Source organism: Mustela putorius, unplaced genomic scaffold (assembly GCF_011764305.1).
Source record: "Mustela putorius furo isolate JIRA1106 unplaced genomic scaffold, ASM1176430v1.1 tig00000275_pilon_pilon_pilon, whole genome shotgun sequence".
Taxonomy (NCBI): Eukaryota; Metazoa; Chordata; class Mammalia; order Carnivora; family Mustelidae; genus Mustela; species Mustela putorius.
Genome location: NW_025421341.1, coordinates 3,718,392 through 3,736,088, shown reverse-complemented (window position 1 = coordinate 3,736,088; position 17,697 = coordinate 3,718,392). Strand labels below are relative to the sequence as shown.

The 17,697-nt window shown below is 41.1% G+C and overlaps 1 long non-coding RNA gene across 1 annotated transcript; it reads right to left on the bottom strand.

The window, feature by feature from the left end:
* Nucleotides 1-733: 733 nt before the first annotated feature.
* On the bottom strand, nucleotides 734-17,049 carry LOC123391643. The gene is made up of 4 exons (XR_006606337.1): nucleotides 16,989-17,049; nucleotides 16,111-16,325; nucleotides 1,432-3,344; nucleotides 734-1,342 (listed from the first exon to the last, which is right to left on the bottom strand). It is a non-coding gene; the product is annotated as an uncharacterized LOC123391643 (long non-coding RNA).
* Nucleotides 17,050-17,697: the final 648 nt, after the last annotated feature.

The window sequence follows — 17,697 nt, the reverse complement described above, 5'->3', positions numbered from 1 at the left end:
TCCCAATTTTTTTGTGTCTTCCTCAACTACTTTCATGAGTGTTCTATAGCTTTCTGAGTGCATAACCTTTGCCTCTTTGATTAGGTTTATTCCTAGGTATCTTCCAGTTTTGGGTGTATTGTAAATGAGATTGACTCCTTAATTTCTCTTTGTTCTGTTTCATTGTTAGTGTATAGAAATGTAACAGATTTCTGTGCACTGATTTTATATCCTGTCACTTTGCTGAATTCCTGTATGAGTTCTAGCAAATTTTGCGTGGAGTCTTTTGGGTTTTTCACAAAGAGTATCATGTCATCTGTGAAGAATGAGAGTTTGACTTCTTCTTTGCTGATCTGAACGCCATTTCTTTTTGTTATCTGATTACTGAAGGTAGGACTTCCAGTACTATGTTGAACAACAGTAGATAGCTGTCTTCTTGGCATAACTTCACATGGTGGAAGGGGCAAGGGAGCTCTCAGACTCTCTTCAGTGTGGGCATAAAGCCCATTCATAAGGGCTCCATCTCATGATGTAACAAACTACCAAAGGCCCACCTCTCAACACATCACACTGAGGATTTCAACATTTGAACTTTGGGGGGACACAGCCATTCAGTATATAGCAGCTATAAAGGCACACACGGGAACTTTCTGGGGTGACAGAAATGTTCTATATCTTTATTTTGTTGAAACCCAAATAAAGGGTTAAAATAACACAAGTGTATGCAATTGTCAAAAACCCATTGAACTATATATTTACGATAGGTACATTTTATTATGTGTAAATTACATCTTATTAGAAGAAATACTGATTGGAGAATTTACAGAGTTGTCAGGAGGACTAGAGAACCAAGCTCAGTGTTAAGCTTCCAGGACAACGTGCAAACCTACACAAGAGAACAAGCCTGTTGAAGCACGAAGGGCCATTGTTGGGACTCTCAAAACTGTCCAGGTCACAGCTGTAACCTTTTTCGGGATTTTGCATTCCCTAAACCCAACTGTTTCTCCTGCCATCCTTTTTGGCAAAACGACTGCCCTTTGTTCAACATTCTTCCTCTCCTGACTCACTTGTGAATCAGCATCTCACATGGGTGAGCCTGTGCTCAACTTGGGGATGAGTCTTCTGGGTTCTACTGAATTAAGAATATGAGTATTTTAGGTACTGGGCAGGCGGCATTCATCAGGCTCAATTTCCCAAACATAGCACACATGTTTATTTATGGTGTCAAGTTAAACTTTGGACCTTAAGCAAAAGATCAAAAGTTACTATCAACAATAATGGAACAATAATAATAATGGAACAAACCAACATCCTGTGATTCCTGATATATGCTGAGAAGGACATAATATCATTTGTGGCTCTCCTGGCAAAAAAAAAAAAAAAGCACAGCCTGAATAAAATCATTAGGAAATGCTAGATGAACCCAAATGTTCTATAAAACAAGCGACCTACCTAGCTTTAAAAATGTCCAGGTCATGGGGCACCTGGGTGGCTCCGAGGGTTAAAGCCTCTGCTTTTGGCTCAGGTCATGATCCCAGGGTTCTGGGATCGAGCCCTGCATCAGCCTCTCTGCTCAGTGGGGAGCCTGCTTCCCCCATCTCTTCTCTGCCTGCCTCTCTGCCTTTGTGATCTGTTTGTCAAAGAAATACATAAGATCTTAAAAAAAAAATGTCCAGGTCATGAAAGACAGAGTACATGAAATACAATAGGAACTCTCGACAACTAACTACAATCCATGACCTTGGACTACATCCTAGATGGAGAGGAGGGTGGCTTTCGTGTCAACGGGAAGTTATATAACATAACTAGGACTAGGGCCTGCTGATTAGATTAAAATATTGTATCAATGTTAAATTTCTTTTTTTAATTTTTTAAAAGATTTTATTTATCAGAGAGAGGGAGAATGAGAGCAAGCGCAAGCAGGAGGAACAGTAGGCAGAGGAAGAAGCAGACTCCCTGTCAAGCAAGGAGTCCAATGTGGGATTAGATCTGAGGACTCTGGGATCATGCCCTGAGCCAAAGGCAGATGCTTAACTAACTGAGCTACCCAGGCGCCCCTCCATGTTATTTGGTTACAGTACTGTGGCTATGTAAAAAAATGTCTTACAAAATATACACAAAAATATTTAGACACAAAGGGACTAATGTCTGGCACTTAACTCTCAAATGATTCAGAAAATTAAAGGTGTATATGTATCTATATGGAGAGACAGAGAAGTAGAAAATTTGATAAAGCAAATGTGGCAAAACGTAAACAATTGGTAAATCTAGATAAAGTGTATATGACACTTCCTCTTTTTTAAAGTAAATTTTACACCCAACATGGGACTCAAACACATGACCCTAAGATCAAGAGTCTCAGACTCCACTGACTGACTGAGCCAGCCAGGTACGTTAAGACAGTTTTGGGGTTTTTTTTGACAGCTCCTTTCACTCTTCTGGCAACTTCTTTGTAAGTCTGAAATTCTATCAAATAAAAAGTTTCAAAAAAAAAAAAAAAGTTCACCAGTCAGCCAGAAAACATGACATACATTTACTACAAATAGCAGCTTTCTTTTTTTTTTTTTTTTTTTTTAAGATTTTATTTACTTACTGCAGGGCGAGCACGAAGAAGGGAGAGACAGAAGGGGAAGCACACTCCCGGCTAAGCAGGGAGCCCAACGTGCTGCAGAGGTCCAGGCAGGGCTCCTGGGGGACTCCATGCAGGGCTTAATCCCAGGACCCTGAGATCATGACCTGATCCCGGAGGCAGCTGCTTAACTAACTGAGCCACTCAAGTACCCCACAAATAGTAGCTTTCAAGGGGTTTGCTATAAAGCAGCAAATGCATGATTTTTAGAAAGTCTTGGTTCTGGGTCTCATTTGGGTACTGACACCTGGTATCATGGCGGGATAGAGCTCTTCCTCTCCGCCAGTTTAGTTAAAGATCCAGTATATGCTACTCAGAATTCTTACAGAGTGTTAAAAGGCCCCTTAAGGATATTCAAAATGCTATAAAACAATTGTATTAAATCCTGTAAAATTTTCTAACAAAAGATATCAAGCCCTAAAGACTAAAACCACTGAGTGGCTCGTATTTCCCAGACCAGGCGCTTTCACATGTGCAGTTGCATCCTCAGCGCAGCCATCTAAAGTTGGGTTTATTCCAGTTCACAGATTTGGAAACCGAGATCCAGAAAGTTACAGCAAATTGCTAATGATGCATACCTTGGAAGGAGAGAAACTAGAGTTCAGAACTTGGCTTGATTCAAGTCCACTGATCACTGGGAAGTGATAGATTTTCCAACTCAAAGTAGTATTTCTCTTTCCTAGAATTTCCTTTGTCCCTTTCTATTCTGAGCATTCAATTAGGTGTCATTCAAGCTCTGCAGGGAAGACAATGGATAATACCGGAAAGTACCAATGGAAGGAGTGATTAATCTGCCAGATCTTTCCTCACTGCTGCTAAACAGTCTACAAATCAATGTCAACAGAGAGCTAAACTCAAAAAGCTCCATTCATGACTAATCCTTCCAACTCCCTCACAAAACATCAGGCCACAGTGAGATTGCCAGGATGGCAAGACACTTACGGGAAAATCCACTCAATACTTTTGACTTATTAGGAGGAAACTCAAGAACGAGATATGTATGATTGGTCATTCCCTAGCAGTAAAAGAGAAAGAATGAAAAGAAAGCTATTATTATGAAACAGGAAGAAAAAGGAACAAATTCAAAAGGAGGTCACCACCTAGGAACATAGTTGAGAAGCAACTAGACATTAATTGTCTTCAGTTCATCCTCTCTCTGCTGTATGATATTAGACAAGTTGCATAAGGCCTCTGAGATTTAGTTTACCTGTAAAATGGGGGTGGTAATATTGATTTTGAGGGCAATACTGAGGATTGCACAAACAGCATCTGCCACGTTTCATTGTTGTACACCTAGACAGCAGCTTCAAAGGACAATCAGCTCTAGTAACACAGAGAACAAGTTTTGTTTTTTTCAGTTCCTTCACCTATTAAATCATTTCCCAACAAAATACTATCCCAGTTGCTGAAAAAGACATTCCAAAGCATGTACCAAGGCATAAAGTGTCAATGAAGCAAAACACTAAAAATGTAAATCAAGTTATTTTCTCATCAAAAATGGGATTACTAGGGGCACCTGGGTGGCTAAGTGGGTTAAGCCTCTGCCTTCAGCTCAGGTCATGATCTCAGGGTCCTGGGATGGAGCCCTACATCGGGATCTCTGCTCAGCAGGGAGCCTGCTTCCCCCTCTCTCTCTGCCTGCCTCTGTGCCTACTTGTGACACACTCTCTCTCTGTCAAATAAATAAAACCTTTTTTAAAAAATGGGATTACTAAATAAAACATTAAAGGGAATGAGAAGACTTGCCTGCATGGAAAGAAGTTTGAATGGACAAGTGAGTTTCACTCAAATGTTCCTTTTCCCCTCCCTATTAATCATTGCTGTGTCTGAGCCACTAGGCCTGGCTCTGGCTTGGGCTGGCCAAGAACCTCCCAAAGAGACATATGGGAAATCCTGAAGTCCAGGCTTCCCAACCTAAGAATTTCTTTTATTGGTTATGCAAAAAAAAAAAAAAAAACCTAAAACATGTGATCTAATGGGCATACTAATCTTTAGGAATGAAGTTGTTTTCAAATGTGAATTGGCATCTCACATGGGTGAGCCCATGTTAAAATTTCAAAAAAGAGAACCACTCACATCACTGTAATAGATGTAGTTAGTACAAGCGATTTTCTATTTCTTAAAGAATGTCTTTTGAAAATCAATCTGAGGGGTTTGGAGGGGCGGGGTGTGGGAGGTTGGGAGAGCCTGGTGGTGGGTATTGAGGAGGGCACAGATTGCAGGGAGCACTGGGTGAGGTGCATAAACAATGAATTCTGGAACACTGAAAAGAAATTAAAAAAATAAAAATTTTTCAAAAAAAATAATGTCTTTACATTTCAGTAATTAGTATAAAACTGAAACACACCAAATTTGGATATTTTATTAACATTTCCTTCTTCTTTCCCAGACTAAAGGAATAGCCTAATGTTTATACTACACGTACAAAAAGTGGGGTATAAAATTTCAATATTTTTTTCTGAAAATATTAGTTCCTTAACCACACATCATTTTTTTTTTAATTTGTTCTTCTGGGAAACCATGGGTCTCAAACTTTGTATTTTTTAACCCCCTCCAAAAGTATTAAGATTTCATTTTTTAAATGTCCAGCTTTATGACGCAGTTGCTGTCTGACAATATATGTATGTCTCTCCCTTTCTTTGTTTTTTTTTTTTTTTTTTAAGATTTTATTTATTTATTTGACAGAGAAAGATCACAAGTAGGCAGAGAGGCAGGCAGAGAAAGAGAGGGGGAAGCAGGCTCCCTGCCTAGCAGAGAGCCAGATGCGGGGCTCGATCCCAGGGCCCTGAGATCATGACCTGAGCCAAAGACAGAGGCTTAACCCACTGAGCCACCGAGGCGCCCCGAGAAGCATCTCCTTCTAACGAGACTCCCCCTTCTGACCCCTAACAACCATTTCACAGACTGGCCTCTAGGAATGGCCCAGAAATGTGACCATCAGGATGGTCACACTCTACTTGCTAGTATCTGGCTCAGTCTGAGCTCTCCTGATGGGTTCTTCTGCTAGTGATCGCTCTGCATCTGGAACTGGTATTTAGTTAGAGCAAAAAAACTTAGTCTCTACCCTTGCCCTAAAAGTTGACATCTTATTCAGAAATAACAAACCTCATTCATTCCACCCCTAGTGTTCTTACCACCGAGCTCATTTTGCCACATACCATATTTCCCTTGCCCCAAGCAATGCTTGAAAACTCTCCTCCTAATTCTCCTAAATCACCACTTGTTATTTTAAATCCTGTTGTAGTAACACATTTAACTATGATCAGATGTTCAAAATAACTATATATAAATACACCACAAAAGAAAATTGATTGGTAAATGGATAGGGTATGAATAAAACTTAGAAAAAATTCCCCATTAGTGTGAATGGGCAAAAAGGATATTTTAACAGAGGTTGTTACCAAGACCTAATCTCTTCAACTAGACATGATAGGACAGTGACATAAGCCATTACAGTAGCCCTCCCTTATCTGCACGGCGTATCTCCCAACACCCCCAGTGGATGCCTGAAATCAGGGAGAGTACTGAACCCTACACAGCATATTGGTTTTTTCCTATAGGTATATACCTATGATAAAGTTTAACTTATTAGACACAGCAAGAGATGAACAACAATTAATAAAACAAAGACAACAATACAGTTTTTTTTTTAAAGATGTTATTTATTTATTTGACAGAGATCACAAGTAGGCAGAGAGGCAGGCAGAGAGAGAGGAGGAAGCAGGCTCCCTGTCTAGCAAAGAGCCGGATGCGGGGCTCGATCGCAGGACCCCGAGATCATGACCTGAGCCGAAGGCAGAGGCTTTAACCCACTGAGCCACCCAGGTGCCCCAGCAACAATACACTGTAATGAAAGTTAAGTGAATGGGGTCTCCTCTTGCACTGTAATCAGCCTCCTCGTGGTGATGTGATGAAGCATCTACATGAGGAGACGAGTGAGGCGACAGGCGCGGGCCCTGCGATACGGCCCCTGAGCTGCTGCACACACGGCAGGAGCCGGGCATCTGCTTCCAGACCGCAGCTGACTACGAGGAGCTCAAACTACAGAAAACGGAACCACAGATACGGGGGAAACTGTCTTATAACACAAAACTGCTATGTTCCTCGGTGATTTTTTTTTAACTTTTTAAAGGCATTTTCACAAGTAACACCAGAATGTGGAATTGAAAGACTATATATTGTAAGATTTTCTGAACTTACTTAGGGAGAAATTGAAAATCTACAGTTAAAGATGCCCTTTCCGTAACTAGTTCGTCTGCCTTGGAGGTCAAAGACATCGCTGTTTCTTCCTTCTCCAGCAATCTTGTTTCTGGTGTCCAGAAACTGTGGGGTTTACATAGCTGTTATCTAGAGCTTATTTTATAATTTGCTTTCAAAATCAGAAACACGGCCCTGAAAATGTTTAATCCATTTACATAACTGGACAGATGCAAATGTATTCTCACCAGAAAACAGCGTTGTTTTAAAGGAAAACCATTCATGAATTATGTCATCTGCGTTAATAGCTTACAATATCTCAATTTTTTCACTAGATTATAATAGATTGAAATTTTGAAAAGTGAGGATTTAGAATTCCGTGTTTGATATTAAGTCACTTGACACATAAACAGAGAAGGCTACAGCCGAGCGACAACCCTGCATGAGCAAGTCTGACTGAAGCAGCTCATCCGGGTCCTACTGGAGAGATCTGTCAGGTTAGTGCATGCTTTATAGGAAGGCCCGGGGAAGAATGGGTACATTGTGAAGCTTCTGGCATACTTATAAATTAGCTAATGAAAGCTGGAGGCAAATGGGATTTTAGCCAGTTGATGACTGACCTATTTTTAATTTAGAATTGTAAGCAGGAGAAGGGGCTGTTTACAATCAGCCCAAATCACAGTAGCCATTAAGATATGCCCTAGAAATAAATCAGGAGTTTTGGAAGTCCCCAAACATCCCTACTCTTTAGTGTACTACATCTAATGTACCAAATACTCTTATTAGATGAAAAGATTTCGCACAACTCCCCACCTCTAACCTGCTCCCAGAAACTTAAGATAATGACTGCATTGTTAAGCTCTGGCTCCAAGAAGCACTTCGCTGTCCCAACTAGAGAGTCTTATCGAAAATACAATTTCACTTCGGTGTTTTAAGAATGGAGATTACCAGGGGCGCCTGCGTGGCTCAGTGGTTTGGGCCGCTGCCTTCGGCTCGGGTCATGATCTCAGGGTCCTGGGATCGAGCCCCGCATCGGGCTCCCTGCTCCGCAGGAAGCCTGCCTTTCTCTCTCTCTCTCTGCCTGCCTCTCTGCCTACTTGTGATGTCTGTCTGTCAAATAAATAAATAAATAAGATCTTTTATTAAAAAAAAAAAAAAGAATGGAGATTACCAGAGTCCAAGAGAGCCGAGCAGTAGGAGACCTTAGGTTTGTCTGGTCCCAGGAATTGGCCTAGATCGCTCTCAGATCACTCCGAACCCCCGTAAGCTCAACCATAGAGCTACGTGAAGAATAGCACAACTCTGTAAATAGAAAAGCCCTCACCTTCTTGAAGGTAGGACGTGCAGAGACGTGAATCTGAGGTGAAGTTTGGGAAGATAGACCATGGGGGCAGGGGCCCCTGTCAGCCCCTCCCAGCAGTGAGCGCGCAGCGGAGCACAAAATCCGAACTTGTAGAAGTCTGCTCGCTGAAAGACATCACTCCAGTGACTAAGCAGGGGTGAAACCCTCGCTGGGACAGTGGGGCCTCAGGACTCGGGGTCACAGAAGGATCGGGGGTGCCTGAGTGTGGCAGAATCCCCAGGTATTGCAGTAGGGAAGCCGGCTGCAGAGACCGAGCCAGGAGTGGGCTCTCAGCTCGGGGCTGCCATAAACTGTGATCTGAGGCACAGTCGGGCCACCACTTTCAAGCAGGGTCCCCACAAGTGGCAAATCCAGGGAGATCCCCCCAACTTCCTCCCCTGGGAGGAGTGGTGTGGAGCGCAGCGCAGGAATCTGCTTGGTTTGGAGACTCCACACGGGCACGGCCAGAGATAGAGACTCTCAGTCACAAGCCAGGTGAGCTCGGAGTGTGGCCATAGACCAAGGAGCCAGGGGTGATTGCTTTTCTCTGAGGGCGCACTGAAGGAGGGGAGAGCTCTTGGGTCCTCCAGCCCAAGGCTGGGAGGCCGCCATTTTCATTCTTGTCCTCCAAGGCTGTACCCACGCTTTCACAGAACGAAAGCTGCCAGAAGCAAACCCAAGCAGATGACTGAGCCTGGCCCCTGGCAAGGGTGGTGCAATATCACCCAGGGAAATACACTTGGGGGTCAACACAACAGGCCTATCCCCCAGAAGATCATCAAGAACATCCAGCCAACACGAAGTTTACTGGTCAATGAGAACTGCAGAACTTCAGAGCTACAGGAATACAGCACATAGAATTCATGGCTTTCCCCCATGAGTCTTTAGTCTTTCACAGTTTTTGTTTTTCCTTGCTTTTTCAACCAATTTATTATTTTATCAATTCTTTTTTAAAATCCTCTTTAATTTTCATCTTTATAGTTACATTATATCCTTTCAATATATTTATCTTTGCATATGTAAGTTTTTCATTTTTTATGATTTTGAGATGTAGTTTCTTCTAACTAACTGACCATAATACACTCAGGAGAGAGTATATTGCTCCATTCAGTTCACCTATTTGTTTATATCCCTTTTTTGTTTTTGTTTTGTTTTGATTTTCTTTTAATTTCCTATTTTACAGTTATATATATTTTTTTAAGATTTTATTTATTTGACAGAGATCACAAGTAGGCAGAGAAGCAGGCGGTGGGGGGGGGGGGAGCTGGCTCCCCATTGAGCAGAGAGCCGGATGTGGAGCTTGATCCCAGGACCCCGGGATCATGACCTGAGCCTAAGGCAGAAGCCTAACCCACTGAGCCACCCAGGTACCCCTTACAGTTACATTCTATTGTTTCAGTGTATTTAACTTTATTTTTATACATATATATGTTTTTTTCTTTAAATTTTGGGAACTAGTTTTCTGAAAAACAGACCAAAATACACAGAATCCAGTTACTGCTTTATTCTGCTCTCCTATCTGATTATATTCTTTTTTTTTTTTAAGTGTCTTCCCCCCCCCCACCCCCGGTCTCTTCTGATTTCTTTAGTGCATATTTCTCTGGGGTTGTTGTTGCCATTTTAGTATTTTGTTCTCTCATTCGTCTATGCTTCTCAAGGCAGAATGAAAAAATGGGAAAACTCACCTCAAAAAAAGAGAACAAGAGGCAGTACTGACTGCCAAGAACCTAATCAGTATGGACAGAAGATGTAGGAACTAGGGTTCAAAATAATGATTATGAAGATATATAATGATGAAATAATGATTATGAAGATTATGAAGATACTAGGCAGGCTTGAAAAAATCATAGAAGACACTAGAGAATCCCTTTCTGGAGAAATAAAAGAACTAAAATCTAACCAAGTCAAAATCAAAAAGGCTATTAATGAGATGCAATAGAAAATGGAGGCTCTAACTGCTGGGATAAATGAGGCAGAAGAGAGAATTAGGGACACGGAAGACCAAATGATAGAGAATAAATAACCTGAGGAAGAGATAAACAACTCCTGGATCATGAGGGGAGAATTTGAGATATAAGTGATACTATTAAGCAAAACAATATTAGAATAATTGGGATCCCAGAAGAGGGAGCAGAAGGTATATTGGAGCAAATTAAAGTGGAGAACTTCCCTGATCTGGGGAAGGAAACAGGCATTCAAGTCTGGGAAGCACAGAAAACCCCCCTCAACATCAATAAAAATAGGTCAACACCCTGACATATAATAGTAAAACTTACAAATCTCAGAGAAAAGGAAAATACCTTGGGATATTGGGAGAAGAGGTTGGTGACCTAAAAGAGTAGAAACCTTAGACTGGGGCGCCTGGGTGGCTCAGTGGGTTAGGCCGCTGCCTTCCGCTCAGGTCATGATCTCAGGGTCCTGGGATCGAGTCCCGCATCGGGCTCTCTGCTCAGCAGGGGGCCTGCTTCCCTTCCTCTCTCTCTTCCTGCCTCTCTGCCTACTTGTGATCTCTGTTAAAGAAATAAAATCTTAAAAAAAAAAAAAGAAACCTTAGACTGGCAGCAGACTTATCCATGGAGACCTGGCAAGCCAGAAAGGACTGATGTGACATATTCAGGGTGCTAAATGAGAAAAATATGCAGCCAAGAACACCTTATCCAGCTAGGATGTCATTCAAAATAGAAGGAAAGAGAAACTTCGAGAACAGAAACTAAAAGAATTTGTGATCACCAAACCATCCCTGCAAGAAATATTAAAAGGGATCCTTTGAGTGAAGAGACCCCAAAAGTAACAGACCAGAAAGGAACAGAGAAACAGTGACTTTACAGGTAATACAATGGCACTAAATTCGTATCTTTCGATAGTTACTCAATGTAAATGGGCTAAATGTCCCAGTCAAAAGACACAGGGTATCAGAATGGATAAAAAAGCAAGACCCATCAATATGCTGTCAGCAAGAGATTCATTTTTAGACCCATAACCTCCAGATTGAAAGTGAGGGGCTAGAAAACCATTTATCATGTTAATGAACATCAAAAGAAACCTGGGATGGCAATCCTTCTACCAGAAAATTTAGATTTTAAACCAAAGATAGTAATAAAAGATGAGGAAGGACACTATGTCATAAAGGGTCTCTCCAACAAGAAAATCTAACAATTGTAAATATTTATGCCCCTAACATGGGAACAGCCAATTATATAAACCAATTAATAACAAAATCAAATGCATCAACAATAATACAGTAATAGTACGGGACACTGACACCCCCCTCACTGAAATGGACAGATCATCTAAGCAAAAGATCAACAAGGAAATACAGGTTTTATTTTCTTTCTAAGATTTTACTTATTTGAGAGGGGGAGAAAGAGATCGCAATTAGGCAGAGAGGCAGGCACAGAGAGATGGGGAAGCAGGCTCCCTGCTGAGCAGAGAGCGTGATGTGGGGCTTGATCCCAGGACCCTGAGACCATGACCTGAGCCGAAGGCAGAGGCTTAACCCCCTGAGCCACCCAGGCACCCTGGAAATAAAGGTTTTAAAGGACACACTGGTCCAAATGGACATCACAGACATATTCAGAACATTCCATCCTAAAGCAACAAAGTATACTTTCTTCTGAAGTGCACATGGAGCATTCCACAGAACAGATCACATACTAGGTCACAAATCAGGTCTCAACTGGTACCAAAAGGCTGGGATTATTCCTTACATTTTTTGGACCATAATGCTTTAAAACCGGAACTCAATCACAACAAGAAATTTGGAAAGAACTCAAATACATGGAGGCTTAAGGGTATCCTTCTAAAGAATGAATGTGTCAACCAAAGAATCTAAAAAGTTCATGGAAACAAATGAAAATGAAAACACAACTGTTCAAAATCTTTGGGAATACAATTAAAGTTATCCTAAGAGGAAAGTACATATCAATAAAACCCTTGTCAAGAAACCAGAAAGATCTCAAAAACACAATCTAGCCTTAAACCTAAAGGAGTGAAGAAAGAACATCAAATAAAGCCTAAACCCGCAGAAGAGAAATAATAAAGATTAGAGCCGAAATCAATGAAATAGAAACCAAAAGAACAGTACAGGGACATCTGGGTGGCTCAGTCGGTTAAGCCACTGCCTTCAGCTCGGGTCATGATCCCGGGATCCAGGGATCCAGTCCCACATCGGGCTCCTTGCTCGGTGGCCTCTCTCTCTCTCTCTCTCTGACAAATAAATAATAAATAAAAATATCTTAAAAAAAAAAAAGAACAGTACAACAGATCAAGAAAACTAGGAGCTTGTTCTTTTAAAGAATTAATAAGATTGAGAAACCTTTGGCCAGACTTATCAAAAAGAAAAGAGAGTTGGGGCGCCTGGGTGGCTCAGTGGGTTAAAGCCTCTGCCTTCGGCTCAGGTCATGATCTCAGGGTCCTGGGATCGAGCCCCACATCGGGCTCTCTGCTCCGCAGGGAGCCTGCTTCCTCCTCTCTCTCTGCCTGCCTCTCTGCCTACCTGTGATCTCTGTCAAATAAATAAAATCTTAAAAAAAAAAAAAAATAAAGAAAGAAAAGAAAAGAGAAAGGACCCACACGAATAAAACCATAAATGAAAGAGGAGAGATCACAACCAACACTGAAGAAAAACAATTATAAAAACATATGATGAGCAACTATATGCCAGCAAATTAGGCAACCTAGAAGAAATGGACATGTTCCTAGAGACATATAAACGACCAAAACTCAAACAGGAAGACATAGAAAACCTGAACAGACACATAACCAGCAAGGACATTGAAGTAGTCATCAAAAATCTCCTAAAAAACAAGAGCCCAGGGACAGATGGATTCCCAGAGGAATTCTACCAAACATTTAAAGAATTGATACCTGTTCTTCTGAAGCGGTTTCAAAATGGAAATGGAGGGAAGACTTCCCAACTTTTCCTGAAGCCAGCATGACCTTGATCCCTAAACCAGACAAAGACACCACCAAAAAGGAGAATTACAGACCAATATCCCTGATGAACATGGATGCAAAAATTCTCACCAAGATACTTGCCAATAGGATCTAATAGTACATTAAAAGGACTATTCACCACAACCAAGTGGGATTTATTCCTGGGTGGCAAGGGTGGTTCAACATCCAGAAATCAAATCAATGTGATATGCTACAGGGGCACCTGGGTGACTCAATTGTTAAGCATCTGCCTTCGGCTCAGGGTGTGATCCCATGGTTGTGGGATGGAGCCCCACATTGGGCTTCCTGCTCAGCGAGAAGCCTGCTTCTCCCTCTCCCACTCCCCTTGCTTGTGTTGCTGTGTCTCTGTCAAATAAATAAATAAAATCTTCTTTTAAAATGTGATACACTACATTTAAAAGAGAAAGGACAAGAACCATATGATCGTTCAATAGATGCAGAAAAAGCATTTCACCAAGTACAGCATCTTTTCTTGATTAAAACCCTGCACAGTGTAAGGATAGAGGGCACATACCTCAATATGATAAAAAGCCATCTATGAAAACTTCACAGTGAATATCATTCTCAATGGGAAAGAACTGAGAGCTTTTCCCCTAAGGTCAGGAACACAACAGGGATGTTCACTATCACCACTGTTGTTCAATATAGTATTAGAAGTCCTGGCCTCAGCAATCAGACAACAAAAAGAAATAAAGGGTATCTGAATCAGCGAAGAAGTAGTCAAACTCTCACTCTTCAGAGATGACATGACACTCTATGTACAAAACCCAAAACACTCCACCCCAAAATTGCTACAACTCAAACAGGAATTCAGCAAAGTGGCAGGATATAAAATCAGTGCACAGAAATCTGTTGCATTTCTGTACGCTAACAATGAAACAAAAGAAAAAGAAATTTAAGAGTCAATACCATTTACAAATACACCCAAAACTGTAAGACACCTAGGAATAAACCTAACCAAAGAGGCCAAGGATCTATGCTCAGAAAACTATAGCACACTCATGTAAGAAATTGGGGAAGAGGGGCGCCTGGGTGGCTCAGTGGGTTAAAGCCTCTGCCTTCAGCTCGGGTCATGATCCCAGGGTCCTGGGATCGAGCCCCACGTCGGGCTCTCTGCTCTGCGGGGAGCCTGCTTCCTCCTCTCTCTCTGTCTGCCTCTCTGCCTACTTGTGATCTCTGTCTGTCAAATAAATAAATAAAAAATCTTAAAAAAAAAAAAAAGAAATTGGGGAAGACACAAAAAATTGGGAAGATGTTCTATGCTAACAGATTGGAAGAACAATTTTTAAATGTCTATGCTAACTAAAGCAATCTACACAGTCAATGCAATCCTTATCAAAATAGCATCACCTTTTTTCACAGAACTGGAACAAACAATCCTAAAAATTTGTATGGGACCAGAAAAGACTCCAAATAGCCAAGGAAATGTTGAAAAAGAAAACCAAAGCTGGTGGCATCACAATGCCTGACTTCAAAGGCATTTTGTGTGATGGTATGACTTCACAAACAAAGCTGTAATCATCAAGACCATATGGCATTGGCACAAAAACAGACACACAGATCAATGGAACAGAACAGAGAAGCCAGAAATGGACCCTCCACTCTATGGTCAACTAATCTTCGACAAAGCAGGAAAAAATATCCAATGGAGAAAAGACATTCTCTTCAACAAATGCTGTTGGAAAAACTGGTCAGCCACATGTAGAAGAATGAAACTGGACCACTTTCTTACACCACACAAAAAGATAGGCTCAAAATGGATGAAAGACCTAAATGTGAGACAGAAATCCATCAAAATCTGAGAGGAGAACACAGGCAGCAAAGCCTATGACCTCGACCACAGCAATGCCTTGCTAGACCTGTCTCCAAAGGCAAGGGAAAAACAAACTATTGGTACCTCCTCAAGATCAAAAGCTTTTACACAGAGAAGGAAACAGTTGACAAAACCAAAGGGCAACCAACAGAATGGGAGAAGATATTTGCAAATGACATAACAGATAAAGGTCTAGTACCCAAAAGCTATAAATAACTCAAAACTCAAACCCAAAACCAAAAGAACAAATAATTCAGTCAAGAAATGGACAGAAGACATGAACAGACATTTCTCCAAAGAAGACACCCAAATGGCCAACAGAAAAAAATGCAAATTTTTTCTGCTAAATGCTAAAATTAACAACTCTGAAAATAACAGATGTTGGTGAGGATGCCAAGAAAGGGAAACCCCTTTATGCTGTTAGTGGGAAAGCAAGCTGGTGCAGCCCCCTTGGAAAATAGTACGGAGGTTCCTCAAAAAGTTGAAAATAAAGTTACCCTATGACCCAGCAATTGCACTACTAAGTATTTATCTCAAAGATACAAATGCAGTGGAAAAAAAAAAAAAGATACAAATGCAGTGTTCTGAAGGGGCACCTGCACCCCAATGTTTACAGCACCAATGTCCACAATAGCCAAACTGTGGAAAGAGCCCAGATGTCCACTGACAGATGAACAGATAAAGAACATGTGTGTCATATACATATATATATATACACACACACACACATAAAATAGAATATTCAGCCATCAAAAATGAAATCTTCCTATTTGCAATGATGTAGATGAACCTAGAGAGTATTATGCTAAGTGAAATAAGTTAATCAGAAAGACAATTATCATATGATCTCACTCATACGTGGAATTTAAGAAACAAAACAGAGGATCATAGGGGAAGAGAAAAAAAAATAAAAGGAAATCAGAGAGGGAGACAAACCATAAGAAACTTCCATGATGGGAAACAAACTGAGAGCTGCTGGAGGGGAGGAGTGGAGGGATGGGGCAGCAGGGTGATGGCCATTAAGGAAAGCATGTGATGTAATGAGCTCTGGGTATTATATAAGACAATGAATCACAGAATTTTACCTCTGAAACCAGTAATGCATTATATATTAACTGAATTTAAATTTAAAAATACTAAAATAGAAGTCATCAGTCTTAAAAAAACAAAACAAAACAAAAAAACGGGAATTACCTGATGGTGCATCTTCACGTACTGGTACTACTGAGAAATCACATGGGAAGTGATGCTAGTTTCCTAGACACCATCCTTTCTTTGTCTTTTCTACATTAACTTCCACACTGTTCAGGGATTTGAGGCCCCAGCTCTGCACTATCATACTGTGGAAATTCTGGACCAACACTTAATTTCTGTGGCCTTGGTTTGTTGTTGCGTTTTTGTTTTTCAATCTGTAAAACAAGAAGACAAGGGAGCCTCAACTAACCAATTGCTAAGATTCTGGCTCTGAATATTATCTTTTTCCTTCGAATTTGCTAATACCAGCACAACAGAGCCCTCTAAATTGTGCTAAAAGAGCTCTTACTTTAGATTCAGTTTCTAAAATAAAGCAAATCCAAGTGATTCAAAAGTGGTGATATGGATTCAATGTCCATGTTGCTCCCAAACAGAAAAATATGTTTCCCAGTCTAGAAAGTGCTATACAAGACTGCACAAGCCTGATAGCCCTACGTGTCCTAAAGATTCCAGACCAGCTGGTATGGGGCACACTCAAGTCTTAGAAAAAGAACAACTAAATAGCAATTTCCCCTATTCTTACCTGGTATCTACCTGAGATGCACCTAGAAATTCTGTAATGGCAGCAATCTTTGTAAGCAACCAAACATTACAGACCAGTTAAAATTTACTTGATTTCTGGGGTGCCTGGGCACAGTCAGGTGTGTTCAACTATTGCTTTTGGATCAGGTTGTGATCCTAGGGCTGTGGGATTGAGCCCCAGGTCAAGCTCTGCACTCAAGAGTCTGCTTGGGACTCATTCTCCCTTTCACTCTGCCCCTTCCTCCTGCTCTAAAATAAATGGATAAAATCTTAAAAAAAAAAAAAATTAGGGGTACCTGGGTGGCTTGGTCAGTTAAGTGTCTGCCTTCAACTTGGGTCATGATCCTGGGTCTCGGGATCGAGTCCCATGTTAGGCTCCCTGCATGATGGAGAACCTGCTTCTTCCACTCCCACTCCCCCTGCTTGTTTTCTGTCAAATAAATAAATAATAAACAAATATTTTTACATGATTTCCCTCAATCAAATCAACCCAAAATACAAGAGGGTTATTCTCCCCAGTCATGGGTAAAGATTCTCATATAGTATTAATCTCATAAAACAAGACTTTTAGGGGCGCCTAAGTTGCTCAGTCGGTTAAGCAGCTGCCTTCTGCTTAGGTCGTGATCCTGGGGTCCTGGGATCCAGCCCCTGTTCTGGCAGTGGCAGTCTGCTTCTCATTCTGCCTGTCACTCCGCGTGCTTGTGCTGTCACATAAATAGATTAAAAAAAAAAAAAAAAAGACTTTTGAAATCCACCAAACTAATAAGATTCAACATGTCTGAAGTAGTCTGTCACATTTAAAAGATGAAACAAGGTAACTGACAACTCTGACCACAATCTGCTAAGAGGCAGAAAGGGCTATCCTCTTCCTCTTTTTAGCTCTATGTGGCTTTCATTATCCTCTGCAACCCTGGGAAAAACTCTTCCCCCCAGGAACTTACCCTAAAAGTGAATGTTTCTGATATCACCAACTTTATCTCCCTTTAAGGAAACAATAGCTACAAT